Below are 20318 nucleotides of genomic sequence, written 5' to 3'. Positions count from 1 at the left end.
GAAACTAAGCATATCATATCTACAATGGTGGCTTGACTATAATGGCTATATATTTATTCATCTAATAAATAGCTCTAAAAATTATGATGTAGTAAATACTGCTTCTTTGTAACAATTCAATTCACATTTATGGGAGGTTTATGTGAATCCAGACCTGAATAAGGCAGAAAAACTACAGATATGAATTTTTTTTTTTTCATGACTGCACCTGCAGTGTATAGAAGTTCCCAGGCCAGGGGCCAAAGCCAAGCCATAGCTGTGGCAATGCCCAGCTAAGCATCAAACCTGCACCTCACAGTGACCTGAGACACTCCGTTAGATTCTTAACCTACTGTGCCAAGGCAGAAATTCCTACAGATGTGAGTTTAATAGGCCATATAATTTCAAGGAGTTCATTCTGACAAAAGAGTCAAATCAAAATTACATTAACAATACCAATAAAATAAGATGCCAATTGATACTGATAAATTGTGTGTGAGTAGACAGACAATGTAAACATATGAATATTTGCCTCAGTTATTAGAGGACCTGTTTCTCAGTTGGGGGTGAAAGAAGGCTGAGGTGCCAGACATGTAAAAACTCCTTTCCTTTCTGGGAGATACTGGTGATTTGCTGGGGTGTGTCAGAAGGAGAAGGCAGTGGAAGTATTGACCAACTTTCTTGGTCTCTGGGGAGTATCACAGGCAGCCTGTGCTAAAATGAGAAACCGGACCTTCAGGCAGCAGCTTGTAATGTGTGCAGTTAAGCCACTTTCAAGGGAAGAGTGGAAGATGGATATTTATGCCTGCTCCTCACGATGTGCTGAGCTCTTACGGGGAACAGCCTGAGTGAGTGCTTTTGGACTGTGAGGAATCGCTTCTTTGTATCATGGGTGGCTTTCAGAGGATATGTTTTAGGGGGCTATCACCTGGGAGTCTAAAAAGTTGGAGTATTACATTGCAGTCCAAACCCTTTGCACTTCAGGGAGAAGCCGGAACTTGGGGAGTTCCCTTTTAATTGAATGGTGCTATGGTGGGGTGGGGTTGAAGATGTGCATGTATTTCAGCCTTTCCTACCATTTCAATGTGGGTATTTTTATTTGCCAAATTGGTAGCAGGTGTCATCTAGTTTTTTTGAGGGAATTGCTCCAAGTATAGTTGCACTTTTGGTGCACTGTTGGGAGGAGCCAAGTTCAGGAGCCTCCTATATTACTATTTCAGTCAACTCTCCCATCCCTACTCATTTTCAACCTAAACAGACAGGATTTTACATTTCCATTGTGTCATAGACTCAAAGAATATTAATTAAACTTTCTAATGTTCAGTTTCTTCATCTGCAATCATAGGAACAAAAGTACCTTCATCAAAAAAACTCATAGGTTTCTTTTCTTTTGTTCTATTTTTGTTTTGTTTTGTTTTGTTTTGTTGCTTTTTAGGGCTGTACCCGTGGCATATGGAGGTTCCTGGGCTAGGGGTCTAATCAGAGCTACAGCTGATGGCCTACACCACAGCCACAGCAAAGCCAAATCCGAGCCGCTTCTGCAAACTACACCATGGCTCACAGCAATGCCAGATCCTTAACCCACGGAGCGAGGCCAGGGATTGACCCTGCAACCTGATGGTTTCTTGTCAGATTCGTTTCTGCTGTGCCATGACAGGAACTCCTAAAAGAACTCATAGGTTTATATGAACACTAAATGAGACAATGCAAAGAATAAAGCAGTTTCTTGCATTTAATAAGGGTTAAATGGATGTTGTTATGATGTTATTACTTTAACATGCTCTTTGTTTCCTAATATGTGCTTTCTGAGTTATATATCAGAATATCCTACTTGAAATATTGAGAAAATATTTATTTTCCCCTTAACTCTTTCTGATACGTTCTCATTTTTTTTAAGGTGAAGTATAATTGATTTTCAATGTTACATTAGTTTCTGGAATATAGCAAAGTGATTCACATAAATACATACATATGTATATATGTATATGAAAACTCTTTCAGATTATTTTCCATTATAGCTTATTTCATTATTTTCATATGATGCCTCATATCTTTTTAAATTCCCTCTACTTATTTTTCATTACTGTCATATTTCTCAAGTTGACATTTCTAGAGCTACCATAAATATTTGCTCTTAAATGCTCATGCTAACACAAATTACAATTATATTTATAATGAATACAAGAAAAAATTATAAGCTTGTCATACTATACACTAAATTTATTTTTAATTGATTTGAGGTGACTAAATGTAATTTTTCAGATATTTAATACTCTTAAGCCTTGAAAAACATAATTTAAAATTATGTGAAAACACTATAAATAGTATGTTGTTTTAGAAAACATATAAATTAGGCAAACCAGCAAAAATTATATTGGTCCTCTATAAACATAATATATTTTCTTATAATTTTTATTTTCATATGCATAACTACTGTGTTCATTTTTATTTGGCCACTGCTTTTCCAGTCGATGAAATGCTAACAAGGGGAACAAAGAAAATTTATCATGGTTCCCATGTACATGTGAATAATTAGAAGTGACTGACTATAATAGACCTGAACATATGGGCTCAGGTCACAGCCCATAATATAAAATATTTCCTTTATATTTCATATGTTTTTAACTGATGAAAGAACTTGCTCAAATTTTTCTTCTATTTTGGAAATGCAATACTGTATTAATCATAGTTTTGCATGTTTTACTGTCCTGACATTCTAGGACCTAGAACCTATCAGTGCTTTAATTGTATTATATGACTTTATTATCAGCATGTTATGTTTTGATTTGTTAATTAGATGATTGTATTAAGACTACTGAAATAATTGGAGAATTTTGGATAAACAGCCTATTTTATTCACATAAACATATTCTGTATGATAAATATATGGGGCTATCTATCCAGAAAACGGCATGATTTCATCAGTTTAATGAAATTATTTATATGTCTTTGTCTCAGTGAAAATTCATTAAGAAAATGAATTTCCAGCAGTCAAAAAATAGACTGTTGCAGCCAATCAACCTATCGCAGCAGAGATCCAGATGAAGTAAAACATTATTACATGGCAAATGGTACCAAAACTGTTGCATAATAATGACAAATTAAAAGGCTTAATGAGAATTGAGTAATGAATTCCTTCAAACCTCTAAAACCTCTATCACTTGCTAAGAAATTAATCAGAATGCATTTGCTATTTTACAATGGAAACTTACATGTGGCGAATGGAAACTGATACTATGCGTCTTTCCTACAGAACTCATGAATTGTCGGTGAGTGGCTGCAAAATGATGGACAGTGAAATATATTAACATCATAAAAAGCAGAAAAGGGCAATTAAATCGTGGATGTAGATTCTGAGATGTAAATAGGTATATCTTCTACATGAAGTAATTATATAGTACTACAATTTATACACATATTTCATATAATAAAATTGATAAGGTGCTATAATAGAGAGGAAAGAGGTAGGAAAAGAAAAAAGGAAGTTGAAAACATTTCATATCCAAATAAATACTATCTGTAGGAAATTACTTTGATTAATATGCACCACATTGTAAATCAACTATACTTTATGACTTTTTTTTTTTTTTTTTTGAGGGCCGCACCCAAGGCATATGGAAGTTCCCAGGCTAGGGGATCTAATCAGAGCTACAGCTGCCAGCCTACACCACAGCCACAACAATACAGGATCCGAGCCACAACTTCAGCTGACACCCCAGCTCACCGCAACACCAGATCCTTAACCCACTGAGCGAGGCCAGGGATCAAACCTGCAACCTCATGGTTCCTAGTCAGATTCATTTCCGCTGTGCCACGATGGGACTCCTAAATCAACTATACCTTAATTAAAAAAAGAAATTAATTTGAAAGCATAAATAAAAACTCTTCACCTTATAAATAATATTTTTTAGTTCTCCTACCAAGGTGACCCAATAAATAGTGTTACCTGTCGTGACAATATTTTGTCTACAATGCCCCAATGTAATATTTTCACTAAAACAAGACAAGGTTCTTAGGATTTCTATGTGTCTTCAGCCAGACAAAATAGAGATAGGACAAAACTGAGTGGTTGCCAGACAGTAAGACTTTCAGAGATACAAAGGGATCAGCTTAAAGGAGCTTCCCTAAACAAGGTGTGATCATCTAAGAATTAAATAAGAAAACAATAGTTCTTTGAAAAACCATGAGCATATAATGATGCTCAAAAACATATTAAAGAATGTGTATATACAAATTAATTTCAGATATTTACAGAAATTGCTGAATATGAGTATATCCAAGATACATGCTTATTTCATTTTAGTCAACATTTAAATCTCATCATACTTATTTGATGGTAAAATACATGGGATAGCAAAAATCTAAGTAAGTGAAAACAGTCAACAAAAATATTGAGGACAGCAATTTATATTGAATTTGCCAAACTCATGAAAATATGGTTTTCTAATTATTGGTTCCACATTAGAAAAATCACATCTTTAAAGTTTAAATTTTAACCTGATGAATTTCTTGTTTTGTTTTATTTTTCCCAGCTGTGTAATTCCTAGATGTTGGGTTGAACAAATGGATTTTATTCAACACTCCCTTATATACCCTCCAGATACATACAGTCATCTACCACCCTTACACACACAAACACACATACACATTTAGCAAGAGTATAAAGGAAAGCTGTATGATAACCCATCCCTTGAAAAGTTGCGTTATGTAAGAAATAGTCAACAAAATCAAGTGTGGGTAAAATCCTCTAGGAAGTTACACCTAGATCCAAAAGATACTCATAGGCCATTAGGTACAGTATAAAATCTAAGTCACCAGAGCAGGTGGGAGATGGCCACTGTGCTTCGCTTCATTAAGATAATGTATTTGTAACCCTGGGATGAAGAAATGAGTATTAAAAATTTTAATACTCATTTTATTAAGATTTTATTAAAAATCTTATGCACTTTATGTCAGTAATATAAATACAGTAATGGATTTTTAGGAATCATTGCATTGTGTGTATACACTTGCTTAAAGTTGACTTGAATGGTTAAATTAATCTGTATAATAATTTACAACTATGGTTTATTACATTTTTAAGCACTGACTAAGTATACAGGAATATTTTGTTCATAAAATTTATATATTTCCCTTGTTAGATGTTCAAAGTGATTAAGATAATCAGATATATTAAATTTTTGATTATAGCTTAATGTCTAAGTGAATTTCTTTAATTAAGCATGTAAATAGAGGTAAATGTTTAAACAGATTTTAATCTGGCAAATGTATAAGTCAGTTGAACATAAATTGAAACCAAGTAAAATGACTAATTTTATTTTATAGATAATTACTAGATCTAAACTAGAGGCTCAACTAATTTGAGAACTCATTTAAAAATGTAACTAATAATTGAAATATTAATTAAAAGAAAAGTAACTAAAACTATTATTTCTGATTATGTAAAAATATCCTCCAATGTAAAATATGAAAATGTCCTGTGTAAAATATTCAAAAAAGCAAAAAAGAAGAGGTCTCACTGGGGTAAAGGATCTGGCATTGTCTCTGCTGAGGCATGGGTTCAATCCCCAGCCAACTGCAATAGGTTAAAGGACCTGGCTTTGCTGCAGATAAGGAAAAGGTTGCAGCCGCAGTTCAGATTGGATTCCTCCCTGGGAACATCCATAAGTGGTGGTTGTGACTGAAAAAGAAAAAAAAAAAAGGAAAAGAAGAAGACCAAATAGATTTAAATTATTTTTTACATTTGCTCATTTGCTATAATACTCTATTTTTTTTCCCCACATGCATGGCATGCATGTTCAGTCCAGGGGTTAAATCTGAGCCACAGCAATGACCTGAGTCATAGAAGTGACAACACTGGATCCTTAACTTGCTGAACTATCAGGGAACTCCTACTCTTATATTAAAAATATATAACTTTTTTGGGGGAGGCAAACTAATTTATTTTTTGTTATTTTTTTCAAATCCAATTGATTGCTTAAAATACATCATATTTAATTGGCATGTTTGCACAGTGGCTTTCTTTTATAATATTTTATTTTGCCTGTTATTTGTAATTACATATTTTGAGCAATTAATTGCCTTTGAAAAAAGAAAAAAGTTCCATTTTCCATTAGCATAAACAAACAAAAAAATATTTAACATTTTATGTATTACATTTGATACGAGTAGCATTAAGGATGTTCAACAATTTTTTTTAAAAATCCCAGGTTTTTTTTTTTTTCTTTTTTCTTTTTTTTGCTTTTTAGGGCTGCACCTATGGCATATGGAAATTCCCAGGATAGGGGGCAAATCAGAGATACAGCTGCCGGCCTAGGCCACAGCCACAGCCATGTGGCATCCGAGCAGCATCTGCGACCTACACCACAGTTCTCAGCAATACCAGATCCTCAGCCCACTGCGGGAGGCCAGGGCTCAAACCCACATCCTCATGGTTCCTAGAAAGGATCATTTACTGCTGAGCTGCAGTTTTCTAACTGTGAATTTTTTTCAACTCAAATCTTCACATTCCTACCATATGGCTAAGATCATACTTTGGTGGCCATGTAATAAAGGATTACCAAATCTCCTTCTGAACAAGGCTATGTAGTAAATGAAAGAGGAAAAGACAGACAAATTAAGTTAAATATAATGTTTTATTAATATGGCCATGCTTAGCTTTATATATTTATATCTAAATATAAATAAGCTTTTTTCAGGAAATAAACAAAATAGTATATTATCTAATTTTATATACTTCAGATATCTTACACAACAAAACTGGTATGGTCAATCATTTCAAGATTAATCAAAATATTTCTACATCATTTTAAGAGGAATGCAATTTCTTTCTCTCCTTTCTCCCTCCTTACCTTTATCCTTTTCTTTCTCTTTTGTTTCCTCTTTGCTTTTCTCCTTTCATTCACTTCCATTTTTCCTTCCTTCCAATGACTATCTTATTGTCCAAATATCCAAGATTTGGGGAGTTATGATTTGTATATTGGAGGTGTTATGCATAAAGTGATATTATGTCTCTAGCCACTGGTTCCACATTGGAAAAATCACATCTCTTAAAATTTGAATATTTTATCTGATGGAGCTATTTTTTCCTTGTATAATTTAGCAAGTAAATAGCCAGCTAAAGATCAATTGAATAATTTATTTTATTCACCTCCCTGAAAATACACATATCCCAAGATTAGGAGGAAAAATAAATAATTTCTACTGATGGCAGACAAATGAAAAAAATCTATGAAGTATAAGTTGCCAAGTACCATAAAGCCTAGATAGAAAGGAGTGAGGTAAACTGACTGGACCACTTCATATTTTAAGTAATGTGAGGCTTTTATACACATAACTGATTTATTTCAAAAGGAAAATCCAGTGATGCTCTGATTGTTGCAATGCCTAGACAATGGGCCAGACAAGTGGAAAGTCATAACATAGCATTTTAGATACTTAACTCACCTGTTTAGAATGACTACATATGCTGTCTATCCTCAGGCCTCTTAACTGAAAGAGAATTTGGAGATGTTCCTTTTAGAATGGAAAATTAAGTAAAGTGTATCAACATATTATTTTATATATTTTGAATATCTTGCCTGCACCTGCCCAGAGTAGAGTAAATTGATATAAGAAGGGTGTTTTTATTTTTTTTAATTAATTAATTATTTTTTGCTTTTTAGGGTCGCACCTGTGGCAAAACAGGCTAGGAGTCGAATTGTAGCTGCAACTGCCCACCTATACCACAGCTGCAGCAGTGCTGGATCCTTGGTCCACTGCGTGAGACCAGGGATCAAACCAGCATCCTCATGGTTACTAGTAGGGTTCCTAATCTATGGAGCCACAACGTGGAACTTCCAGAAGGGTTTTTTTTTTTTTTTTTTTTTTTTTTTTTGTCTTTTTAGGGCCACACCCAAGGCATATGGACGTTCCCTGGCTAGGGGTCAAATTGGAGCTGTAGCCACCGGCCTACACCACATCTGAGCCACATCTGTGACCTCCACCACAGCTCACAGCAATGCCAGATACTTAACCCACTGAGCAAGATCAGGGATTGAACCTGTGTCCTCATGGATGTTAGTCAGATTTTTTTCCTCTGAGCCATGATGGGAACTCCTAGAAGGGTTTTCTTAATAAGCCATAGTAGTACCTGCAGTGGGACCTAGTTGAGGCCCCATATCTAAGTTTCAGTAATTCCCATCTCTTTTCTTTGTCCCCATAGCAGTAACAAATACCTATTTTTTGTAGTTGTTATTACTTTAAAACCTTAATAAACTTTTTATTAGGCGATATATTACCAAGGTCTGGTCAAGAGACATATCAATTATTATAATACACAGATAATTTCCTAATTAAAAGTTTATTCCTTTGAAATCTCATATTCACTATGTCTGCCCTAATACATTTCTCTTCACGCCTCTACTTGATGTACTATATTTTTCTTCTTGATATTTTTTCTTATACCTCCAGAATATAAGGTTCATGGAGACAGGCATTTTTCTATGTGACGCCCACTGCTATATCCATGGTAACTAGAACATTAATGAATAGTAAATAATAAGCAAGTTCTGAGTAAAGAAAGGCATATTTTGTACAATTTAATCAATACAGACAACTATGAAGAAATAAGTAGAAAATAGATATCTTAAATCTCCCACTGAGAAACTATGCACTATTAAGTTTTAAGAAAACATCTTTTTGAGACCCACATATATAAACAATTGACAAAAAAATGATAAAAAAATCCATTTAGATAGAAAACACTTAGGAAAATGAATAAAACAATTAAGACTATCTTTATAAACTATCAAATTCATTTTAAAGTAACTGAAAAGCACAAACTAAAGTAAAAGGGATGAAATGACTGAACATGAGATAAATGTTTATCATGTGGAATATTCTTGAAAAAAGGTTGAACACTGGCAAGCAGACTTCTTGAGAAAAGGTTCTACTGAACTTTTATGTGTATTGTGATAAATTTTTAAAAAGTGTTATAATAAGCATATAGACTCCGGTTCCTCTTGTTTCACCTATTTCTAACCGCCTTAAATCCAATTATTTCATCCCTTTTACTACATGCTTGGCATCTGGTAGCATCTGCAAAATAGTGACCCCTATTTAAAGATCTCTATAAAATTAATGAAAAATAGTTTCATGGACACTTGAAGTAGTTGAGTCTTTATTATTTGATAAATGTCACAGGAACAGAATTGAAAATGTATTGTTCTTTAAAAAACTAAGCCAATAGACTTGTCTCTGTAATACTGTCAATGCAACAAAATACAGCTGGTTTGCTACATGATCCAGAAAAGTGATGTGTTTCCTCAAATTCCTTGAGACATGCTTTTATTTTGGGTTGCAATAAAAATAAAATTTATTTTAACAAATACATTTGAAATTACTTTCCATTATGCCAATGTGCCTAGTATATTTACACAAACCTGTTCTTTAGGTCAGTGGTTACTGATTGAATTTTAATTATATGTCAGTCTCTGTACTAGGCACAGGAAATGCAAAGTAGTATATGAATGTATCTTGGTCTTCAAAGATCTTACTGAAATTTATGCTTTGAGATCTTACATATTTACAAAACAGTATAACATAGAGTCTGAGATTCCCTTGACTAGGTCATGTTTTAATTATCCCCTTTAATATAGAGTGAATAGAATAACTAATCAAGGATTATCTCTCCCCCACCCCCCAAAAAAAATCCAAAGCAAGTTCTGCTTGTCAACTGTCTATCAATCAATATATCTATCCATCCATCCATCCAATTCTTATTAAGAGAGAGAGAAAGAGAGGTGAATAGCAATATGGAGTCTACTTTATTAGGGACAATTCTATCAAGATATATTCAAATTTTGGTACCAAGGGATCTTCAATTTATAATCGAAGAAAAATTGAAAGCGAAAAACAGAGAAACTTCTCATACACCCTTTCATCCCCTGTCTCAGTGACCAGTACATGCTTGGTGCTGATTGGTGTTAAGTTTTTAAGCAGCCTTCTTCTTGTGTTCTCCACGGAAGAAGGAATCTCAGATTTCAGAAAGCAAAACAGTTCAGTATAATTCTGGTAGCATTTACCATTTAGGAGAGATAAGAGATTGGGAAAAGTGCAGCCCATGTGAACTGGGCCCCTTGATTTTTGTTTTTAAATTTAAGAACTCTTTTTTTTTATTTTTTTATTTTTATTTATTTTTTTTTTTTTTGTCTTTTAAGGCCATGCCAGTGGCACAAGGAAGTTCCCAGGCTAGGGGTTGAATAGGAGCTGTAGCTGCTGGCCTATGCCATAGTTACAGAAACGCCAGATCTGAGCCATGTCTGTGACCTACACCACAGCTCGAGGCAACATGGGTTCCTTAACACACTGAGCTAAGCCAGGGACGAATGTGCATCCTCATGGATACTAGTCAGGTTCATTACTGCTAGCCATGATGGGAACTCCTAAATTTAAGAACAATTTCTAACTAAATGTGGTAAATCCATGGTTATTATTCCCACATTAAATGGACCTCAGGTACCAAAATATTAATACACATTATTTCCATTTAAAAGGCATCTGTAAGTTTATGGGCAAGAATATGGAATCAAGTTAACTACAAAATATATGATGATACTCAGGAAAGGAAAAAGAACAAATGTTTGTAGAGTGAGTATTCAATGTTGAATGCTGAGCTAGGTTCTTTGAATACATAGCTTGTTTAATGATTACAATTCAATGAGGTATGTTATTCTTGTCACAGTTTTATACCTGAAGAAACAAAATGTGAAGAGTTTAGCTAATTTCCCCAAAGACTCATCATGTAATAGAGTTGGGACTAAACTAAGGTCAGACTAGAAGCCCACCCCATGAATTTTCCATTCTTGTTTGCCCAGCTGTAAAATTAGGAAAATATCTCCTAGGTTTTATCAGCTTTGAAACACTGATTCCTACATAAATATCTCAGATAAGTATTTTATTATTTCCTATTCATAACAAGTTGATGTATTTAATATCTTCAAGTATAGACCTAGAAGAATAGATGATGAATTGGACTAGAAAAGGGCATATAGTTCTCATACATTCCCCTTCATATTCCTGGGCCTTTTTTTTCCTCTTCATTGAAAACAGAAATGTAGCAGTAGATAAAGCTTTAACATCATTTGTCTCCATAATCTCCTTTAACTAAAGGATCCTATGCTATCTCCCATCTAAACATTCACATGATTGCTTGGAAGGTGAGGCAACAAAGGAAGTTTTCATTAGCAAGAGACATAACTCCTCATTTCTCCTTCATTTACTTTTTCTGTAAATTTCACCCATGCAGGTATGTAACTATTCTTCCCACCTACAAAATAAGCTGGGGACTATTAAGAAAGCTACTGTCTCCTCCCTTCTCTATACATCTTTTTGCTTCTCATCTTAACCAAAAGTTATTTGTGGTGTTAGACCTAATGTACAGTTCATATCAGGATATTATGATCATCATTATTAGTATTTGCTACTTATGTCCAGAGTTTGTAGCACTAGAAAATCTTACACACACACACACACACACACACACACACACACACACACACACACACACACACACAGCAGCAGCAGCAGCAGTTTAGCCTGAGGGGATTTTTGTTTACTAGGTTTCTGGTGTACAATTAAAATGAAAATAGCATGCTAAAGCAAGTGCACATTGATGATTTCAATCTGCCTCAACAGCAAACATCTGTTAAGGTAAAAATACACACTCTTGCTCTCAGCAGTGCACGTCTTTACCAAATGCCTATGACAAAAGAAGGGAAATTTTCATTCAGAAAATAATTTTGAGTGGGAAATAGTGAAATATCCTTTGAACAGGTCAAAAGTCATTTCTACAGCCTCCTTGTCTAAGAATAAACATGTAGTATGTTGTAGTGCTTTTTAAAACATGACACTGGATAAAAGTTCTTTACTGATTTAGAATTTAAATGGTCATGATTTCCTGAGAAGACTAAGGAACAAATTCCTAGGCATTCTTAGGTTCTTTTCCGGGGCATTCTAATGTTCTTCAAGTGTTTCCTAGTGTTTCTCTTCCCTGCATTGCTCCATAAAGATATGTAGGATGCAAAATCTAAAGTTATTTCAAATGTCTCTAATATTCCGTGGAAAAAAAAATCTATTACTATATTGCTAATATCATTCTTGGATACTTTTGGCAGTCCTACACCTGGGTTAATATTTTTATTTCTTGTTTTTTTGCAACACTGGACATTTTTAGATCTCTTCTAACCACTTGTAAATTTCCTTTTCTGGGAATGGAAAGTTTTTTTTTTTTTTGCTTCCTATTTAGTAAATGGAGGCATTGCCCATTCTTTTTTGTATTGTATTTTCTCTTTAAATACAACCTTGGAGATATTTTGATCCCTCACCTGTTAGAATATAAAATTTGTGGTGCTAGTCTTGGCTTACTTTCTGAGCTTCAGCATTTCCAGGTAACAGATATTTCTACCTTATGACTGAACTGATACGCCACTGATTATCTAAATTTAATGACTTATCTCACAAAATTACATGTAACTGGCTGAGACTAAGCCTTTGAAACCTTGAAAATAGTGATAGGCTTGGACTAATCAACTGGTATTGGATAGGTCCTGGGGAGGCAATAACAACATCCACTGCTACATTATCTGCTGTCTGTCCCCACCTTCCATAATTCCACTAATCCTTCAAAATGCATATCTTCTATTAAATTTTACACATCTACTATTGATAAAACACCCATCTTTTTTTTTGTTCATACTATATATGTAACTTCTACCATGTACTGATATGTAGACAAACATTTCTATATGTCTTAACTTAAAGATTCCCTTTGCCTATTAATTAGTAGATAAACTTCATATTGAGATTTAGACACTGATAACTAGCTCCACAGTCCAGTAGCCTTCACTCCAGGCTGAGGTTTGCTTTACACTCTAATCGCTCTGTGTAAGTTCCAAGAGGGGCTCTCACAGTCTTTGAAGCACTGTACCTGAACTTCTGTCTTAGCTATGCTCTTACTGGTATAATTGCCTCATTAACTGACTCCTCACTCCACAGAAGTGAAATGTATTCTGTGGTCACAGTGTATTCTCCTGCATACAGCACGGTATATCTTTTGGTAAGCTGACAAATAGAAATTAAATTGATAACATATTAATATCTAGATTGGACACATACAGAGAAAATACCAATGTCAAGTTAAGTACTTAAAGACATTGTTGGTGGGAATGTAAATTGGTACAGCCACTGTAGAGAACAGTATGGAGGTATCTTAAGAAACTAAAAATAGAGTGACCATATGATCCAGCAATCCCACTCCTGGGCATATATCTGGAGAAAACTATAATTCAAAAAGATATATGCATCTCTATGTTCATAGCAGTGCTATTTACAATAGTCAAGACATGGAAGCAATCGTAGTAAGTCAGACAGAGAAAGACAAATAATCATATGATATCACTCATATGTAAAATCTAAAAAAGTGATACAAATGAACTTATTTACAAGAGAGAAACAAAAAACAAATTTATTGTTTCCCAAGGGGAAAGGTAGGAGGGAGGGATTAATTAGGAGCTTGGGATTAACATATACTGCTACTATATATAAAACAGCGGAAAAAGACCTGTATAACACAGGGAACTATACTCAATATTTTGTAATAACCTATAATTAAAAAGTATCTACAAAAACATGTGTGTGTATATATATGTGTGCGTATATATATATGAAATTGAACCACCTTGCAGTATACCTGAAACTAATACATTGTAAGTCAACTATATTTTAATAACAATTAAAAAATAAAAATTATTTTTATTGTTTTAAGAACAGGTACTTTTTTTTGGCCTTGCACATGGCTATGCCCATGGCATCCTGGGCCAGGGATTGAAGCTAAGCTATAGCAGTGACATTGTCAAATCCTTAACTGTTAGGCCACCAGGGAACTCCAACACTATACCATATTTTAAAACCACAAAATATCAACAAAGGTTTAATTATTTTACAAACTAATTAGGCCATAATCTCATAGATATAAGACAGAAAATTTGTATATTATTTGTATATTATATACAATTGTCTTTCTTGGGCTACTTCTGGATTCTAGAGCCAGGTAACTCATATTTCTATAAAATTTATTTATTTTCATGTCTGAATATTTTTCTAAAAAATTCTACGTTGTCTATATAAGGACCCGTTTAATTCATATAAGAATAAACCGCTTGGAAATCAGAATTTGCAAATCTATATGACTTATATATACAAAGTTGTCTTGATTTTATGATAGTATAGAAAGCAGTCTTTCCCCATGCTCATTATGTGAAATTCACATTATTATAAATACCTTCTGAATATCTCTGAGAAACATATTCATTTGCCATACACAGATGAAAATTAGGTATCTGTCAAAATGTCACCTTAATAGACATATATGCAAAGAAAAACTCCCCTATGTTTCAGTAATTTTTTTTCTTCTTTTTCTGGTAATGCAAGTATCTCTGGAAATTATACCTATTCAGAATTACAGACATCTTTTTAACTCTGAATCTGTTGAGAAAAATGAGAAGACAAAGAAAAAAAATCCATCTATACCAATGATATAGACTGATAACAATGAACACAAAATAAACACATCTAATCCTCTGACTACTGACAGCTTTTCTTGACAGAAATATGTTGATTTATAGATGGAAGAAAAGTAATTTACAATTCATTCTTTGAAGTCATAATTTTAGTGTTTAGGCCCCATTACCTTCTTTATGGAATCAGTGAATTTTCTCTGGCTATTTGGAAGTTTAATTACATGAGGAGATGGACAGGACTTAAAGATAGCATATTTTAGCAGAATAAAGAGTAAAAAATCATGTGCTCCTCCTCTTGGAGAAACAAGAAATACATTAATAAGTCATTTTGGAGAAAATATGAATAATTAATTTATGAAGGTACAAATTAAAAAATAAATTAATTTTTCAGAAAAAATGATGTGAAGACTGATGAAATAATTTATGGTTCCTATCAAGGCACTTAATTGATTTTTTTTTTTTAGATAAAGAAAGGTAGAGGTTGAAAAGACACCATGGGCAATGAAGGGCATCCTTAATATTTCAATCATTGGCAAATTATAGAATTAAGTCTTATGCAATGATTTGAGAGGCTAATGAAATCAAAACAAACCTAAATGAAACAAACAAAAAGACAAACAACAAAAAGACAAATTTTGTTATTACATTGACTTACAATGTTGCTTCAATTTCTCTTGTACACCAGAGTGACCCAGTCATACACAGTCCCTGTGCTATACAGAGGAACCCCATTGCCTGTCCATTCCAAATGTAACTGTTTGCATCCAAAACCTGCAAACTGCCCGTCCATCCCACTCCCCTCGAGAACCACAATTCCTCTCTCCTTGGCCATAATCTTTTTCTGTTTTGTACATAGGATCAACTGTGGCACATTTTAGATTCCACAAATAAGTGATATCATATGGCATTTGTCTTTGTCTTTCTGGCTTACCTCACTTAGTATGGGAATCTCTAGTTCCATCCATGTTGCTGCAAATGGCATGGTTTATTTATTTTATGGCTGAGAATTATTCCATTGTATATATGTACCACATCTTCTTAATCCATTCATCTATTGATTGACATTTAGCTTGTTTCCATGTTTTGTCTATTGTGAATAGTGCTACAATGAACACAGGGGTGCATATATCTTTTTCAATGAAAGATTTGTCCAGTTATATGCCCAGGAGTGGGATTGGTGGATCAGATGGTAGTTCTATATTTAGTGTTCTGAGAAAACTCCCTACTGTTTTCTGTAATGGTTGTACCAATTTACATTCCCACCAACAGCGGAGGGTACCCTTTTGTCCACACTCTCTCCAGCATTTGTTATTTGTTGATTTGTTAATGATGCCATTCTGACAGGTGTGGTACCTCATTGTTGTTTTAATTTGCATTTCTCTAATAATTAGTGATATTGAGCATTTTTTCATGTGCCTGTTGGTCATTCATGTGTCTTTGGAGAATTGTCTATTTAGGTCTTCTGCCCATTTTTCCATTGGGCTTTTTTTTGTTGTTGTTGAGTTGTATGAGTTTTTCATTTTGGAGATGAGGCCCTTGTGTGTTGCAACTTTGGCAAAGATTTTCTCCCATTCTATAGGTCATCTTTTTTTTTTTTTAATGGTTTCTTTTGTTGTGCAAAAACTCTTGAGTTTAATTAGGATCCATTGGTTTATTTGTGTCTTTATTGTTATTTTAGGAGGTGGATCAAATAAGATGTTTCTGTGATTTATGTCAAAAAGCATTCTGCCTATGTTTCCTCTAGGAGTTTTATAGTATCTGGCCTTATATTTAGGGCTTTAATCCATTTCGAGTTTATTCTTGTGTATGGTGTTAGATAGTGTTCTAATTCCATTCCTTTACTTGTAACCTTCCAGTTTTCCCACCACCATTTATTGATGAGACAATCTTTCTTCCACTGTATGTTCTTGCTTCTTTTTCATAGATTAGTTGACCATAGGTGCTTGGGTTTATTTCTGGGCTTTCTATCCCGTCCCATTGGTCTATATTTCTGTTTATGTGCAAGTATCATATTGTTTTGATAACGGTAGCTTTGTAGTATTGTCTGAAATCAGGAAGCTTAATTCCTCCAATTTTGTCTTTATTTTCAATAGTGATTTGTCTATTTGAGGGCTCCTGTATTTCCATAAAAAATTTATAATATTCTATTCTAGTTCTGTGAAGAATGTCCTTAGTAATTTGATAGGGATTGCAATGAATCTGTAGATTGCATTGGGTAGCATAGTCATTTTGAAAATACTGATTCTTCCAATCCAAATGCATGGTATACCCTTCCATCTGCTTGTGTCTTCTTTGATTTCTTTCATCAGTGTCTTATAGTTTTCAGAGTACAGGTTTTTTGTCTGTTTAGGCAGATTTATTTCTAGGTATTTCATTCTTTTTGATGTGATGGTAAATGGGATTGTTTCTCTGATTTCTTTTCTGGTCTTTCATTGCTAGTATATAGAAATGCAATTGACTTCTATGTATTAATTTTGTAGCCTACAACTTCACCAAATTCATTGTTGAGTTCTAATAGTTTTCTGGTGCTGTCTTTAGGGCTTTCTAGGTTTAGTATCCTGTAATCTGCAAACAGTATATTTTTACTTCTTCTTTCCCAACTTGGATTCTTTTTATTTCTTTTTCTTCTCTGATTTCCATGGCTAAGACTTCCAAAACTATGTTGAATAATAGTGGTGAAAGTGGATATGCTTGTCTTGCTTCTGATCTTAATGCAAATGTTTCCAATTTTTCACTATAGAGAATGATGTTAGCTGTGAGTTTTTCCTATACGGTTTTTATTATGTTGACGTTGGTTCCCTCTGTGCCAACTTTCTGGAGATTTTTATTTTATCAGAAACAGTTGTTGAATTTTGTCAAAAGCTTTTTCTGCATCTACTGTGATCATCGTACAATTGTTATTTTTCGGTTTATTGATATAGTGTATCATATTACTTTATTTGTAGATATTAAAGAATCCTTACATCCTTGAGATAAATCCCACTTGATTATGGTATATGATCTTTTTAATATATATTTGGATTCAGTTTGCTAGTGTTTTTTTGAGGATTTTTGCATCTATGTTCTTCAGTGATATTGGTCTGTACTTTTCTTTTTTGTGGTATCTTTGGTTTTGGTATCAGGGTGATAGCAACTTAATAGAATGAGCTTGGGAGTGTTCCTTTCTTCAGCATTTTCTGAAAGAGTGTCAGAAGGATAGGTGTTAGCTCTTCTCTGAATGATAATAGAATTCGCCTGTGTAACCGTTAGGTCCTGGACTTTTGTTTTTTGAAAGGTTTTTAATCAAATTTCCAATTTCTTTACTTATGATTGGTCTGTTCACATTTTCATTTTCTTCATGGTTCAGTCTTGGTTGGTTGTACCATTTCATTAGCATAGTTCCTTACGATCCTTTGTATTTCTGTGGAGTTCGTTGTAATTTCTCCTTTTTCATTTCTAATTTTATTGATTTGAGGCCTCTTCCTTTTTTTTCTTAATGAGTCTGGCTAAGGGTTTATCAATTTTGTTGATCTTTTCAAAGAATCAATTTTTGATTTCATTGATCTTCTCTGTTGTTTTCCTTGTCTCTATTTCATTTAATTCTGTTCTGATCTTTACATCAAACCCATAAAATTTTACTAAAGATTTCACTATCATGAATAATGCTGCAATGAACATGGGAGTTCAGACATCTCTTTGACATCCCAATTTCATTTTTCTTGCTATATACACAAAAGTGAGATTGCTGGATCATACGAGACATGGAAACACCTAGGTGTCCATCAAGGGATATGGATAAATAAAGGGTAGTGTGCATATATACAATGCAATATTATTCCGCTATGTGAAAGAAGGAAATTCCGTCATTGGTGACAACACTGATGAACCCTGAGGTCATTATGCTAAATGAAATAAGTCAGACAGATGAATAAATGATGTATAAAAGAGCTAGGGATTACTGCTCTGGCCCAGTAGTTTAAGAGTCCACCTGCAGTGACCTGGGTTGCTGTGGAGATGTGGGTTCTATCCTTGGCCTTGCACAGTGGGTTAAAGAATCCAGCATTGCTATAATTGTGGCTCAGATTCAATCCCTGGTCCATGAACATCCATATGCCACAGGTTAAGCCATAAAATAAATCAATAAAATCAATAAATCTATCAATAAGCTGAATTTGTACTTATGGTGTTTAGAGTGGTGATTTATAGGGGCCTGAGGACTAGAGGATTGGGGTTATATTGGTCAGGGGATACAAACTTCCAGTTAGAAGATGAAAATGTTCTGGAGATCTAATGCATGGTATTATAGCTATAATTAAAATATGGTATTCTACAATTGAAAATTGCTAAGAGAGTATTAGATATTATATGTTCTCACAACAAAACAGGAATGGTAGAGAGTTCCTGTTATGGCTCAGCAGGTTATGAACCCAACCAGTATCCATGAGGATGCAGGTTCAATCCCTGGCCTTGCTCAGTGGGTTAAGTATACAGAGTTGTTTTGAGCTGTGCTGTAGGTCGCAGACATGACTCAGATCTGATGTGGCTATGGCTGTGGTGCAGGCTAACAGCTGCAGCTCTGATCTGACCCCTAGCCAGGAAACTTCCATATGCCACAGGTGTGGCCCTATAAAACAAAACAAAAGAAAAAAAGAATTGTAATAATGTGATATAGTGATGGGGCTTAGCTTATGCAACATTGGTGATCATATTGTAATATATGTGTATCAAATCAATATGGTTTATTCCTTAAACTTACATGATGTTGTATGTAAATTATATCTCATAAAAATTGGGGGTGGGGGAAACTTTAAGAAGCTTTTCTCAAGAATACATGCTCTTTAGGCTTAGTACATGGAGTAAGTTAGTGCCTCTAGCCTGGGTCAGACAGCATCCAAAGGAAAGCAATGAGAGTTTAAAGAAAGCTTTTTAGATTTTTTTTCTTACCTGAGATAATCAGTGCCTTTTAAACTACCAAGTCTGTCAGTGTTGACCTCTGCAGAGAAAAAATGAGCAAAATTTGTCCTAGGGTAAAGTATTTAAAAAATGACTGAAAAAACAAGGTACACTGGAACATCCTTTCACTGTTTCCCTCCAAAATGCTAAAATATAGCCTTATAGAATGATAACATCCTTTGCTATGATTCAGTGTTATCACTGAATCTATGTATATATGTATGCAATAGTATATATGTACACATATACATGCATATGCACATACATGTATAGATGCATATAAAATATAGAATTATATATATATACATATATAACTTTAATCTTACTGACAAGTTGAGATTAAATAATAGTGATATTGACAAAAATATACATAAGCAGATATTCATATTAGTAATTAAAGTAAACATTAGCATTAGCAAAATTTATCCGGCATGTTTTCATCAAGACATAAATGAAGACAAATAGCTAAGTCAGCCCTAAAAAGAGAATATAAAATGAAAATAAGTGGTAGGATAGTATTTGGCTTGCTCACCATGTGAAGATAAGTTGTAAAACCATAGCAATAAAAATAGTGTTGGAATGGAAATATGGACATTTGGAAATTTCAGATAAAATTTTCAGAAGCACATCTTTAGAACAGTATTCAGATAATGATTCACTATAGAAAAATAGTATAAAACAAGATCACATATGTAAATATAGAGTATAAAACATGAACTGTATGTGAAGTGTAAAAATAAAAGATCATTAGAAAACAGTAATAGGAACTTGTATCAATGACAAAGACGGAGGAATAACTCTTCTCCAATTTTCTAAAATTATGTAATTTCTATAATTATTTCTATAGCA

The 20318-nt window shown here is 33.8% G+C and overlaps 1 protein-coding gene across 1 annotated transcript in view; it reads right to left on the bottom strand.

The window, feature by feature from the left end:
• LOC110255677 (uncharacterized) overlaps positions 1 to 20318 on the bottom strand; it is a 1749062-nt gene that overhangs the window by 415340 nt on the left and 1313404 nt on the right. The window contains exons 12-14 of the transcript XR_014817783.1: positions 19461 to 19509; positions 7426 to 7470; positions 3556 to 5659 (exon numbers count right to left, since the gene is read on the bottom strand). The gene's annotated coding sequence lies outside the window, so the exon portion shown is untranslated. Of the gene's footprint in view, positions 5660 to 7425; positions 7471 to 19460; positions 19510 to 20318 lie in introns of the transcript that reaches the window.

This window comes from Sus scrofa, chromosome 10 (assembly GCF_054392235.1).
Source record: "Sus scrofa isolate SSC_HxYL_T2T_F1_AM1 chromosome 10, Sscrofa_HxYL_maternal_Yorkshire_Landrace_v2.0, whole genome shotgun sequence".
NCBI lineage: Eukaryota > Metazoa > Chordata > Mammalia > Artiodactyla > Suidae > Sus > Sus scrofa.
The sequence above is the reverse complement of the archived record's forward strand: the minus strand, read 5'-3'. Positions and strand labels throughout refer to the sequence as shown.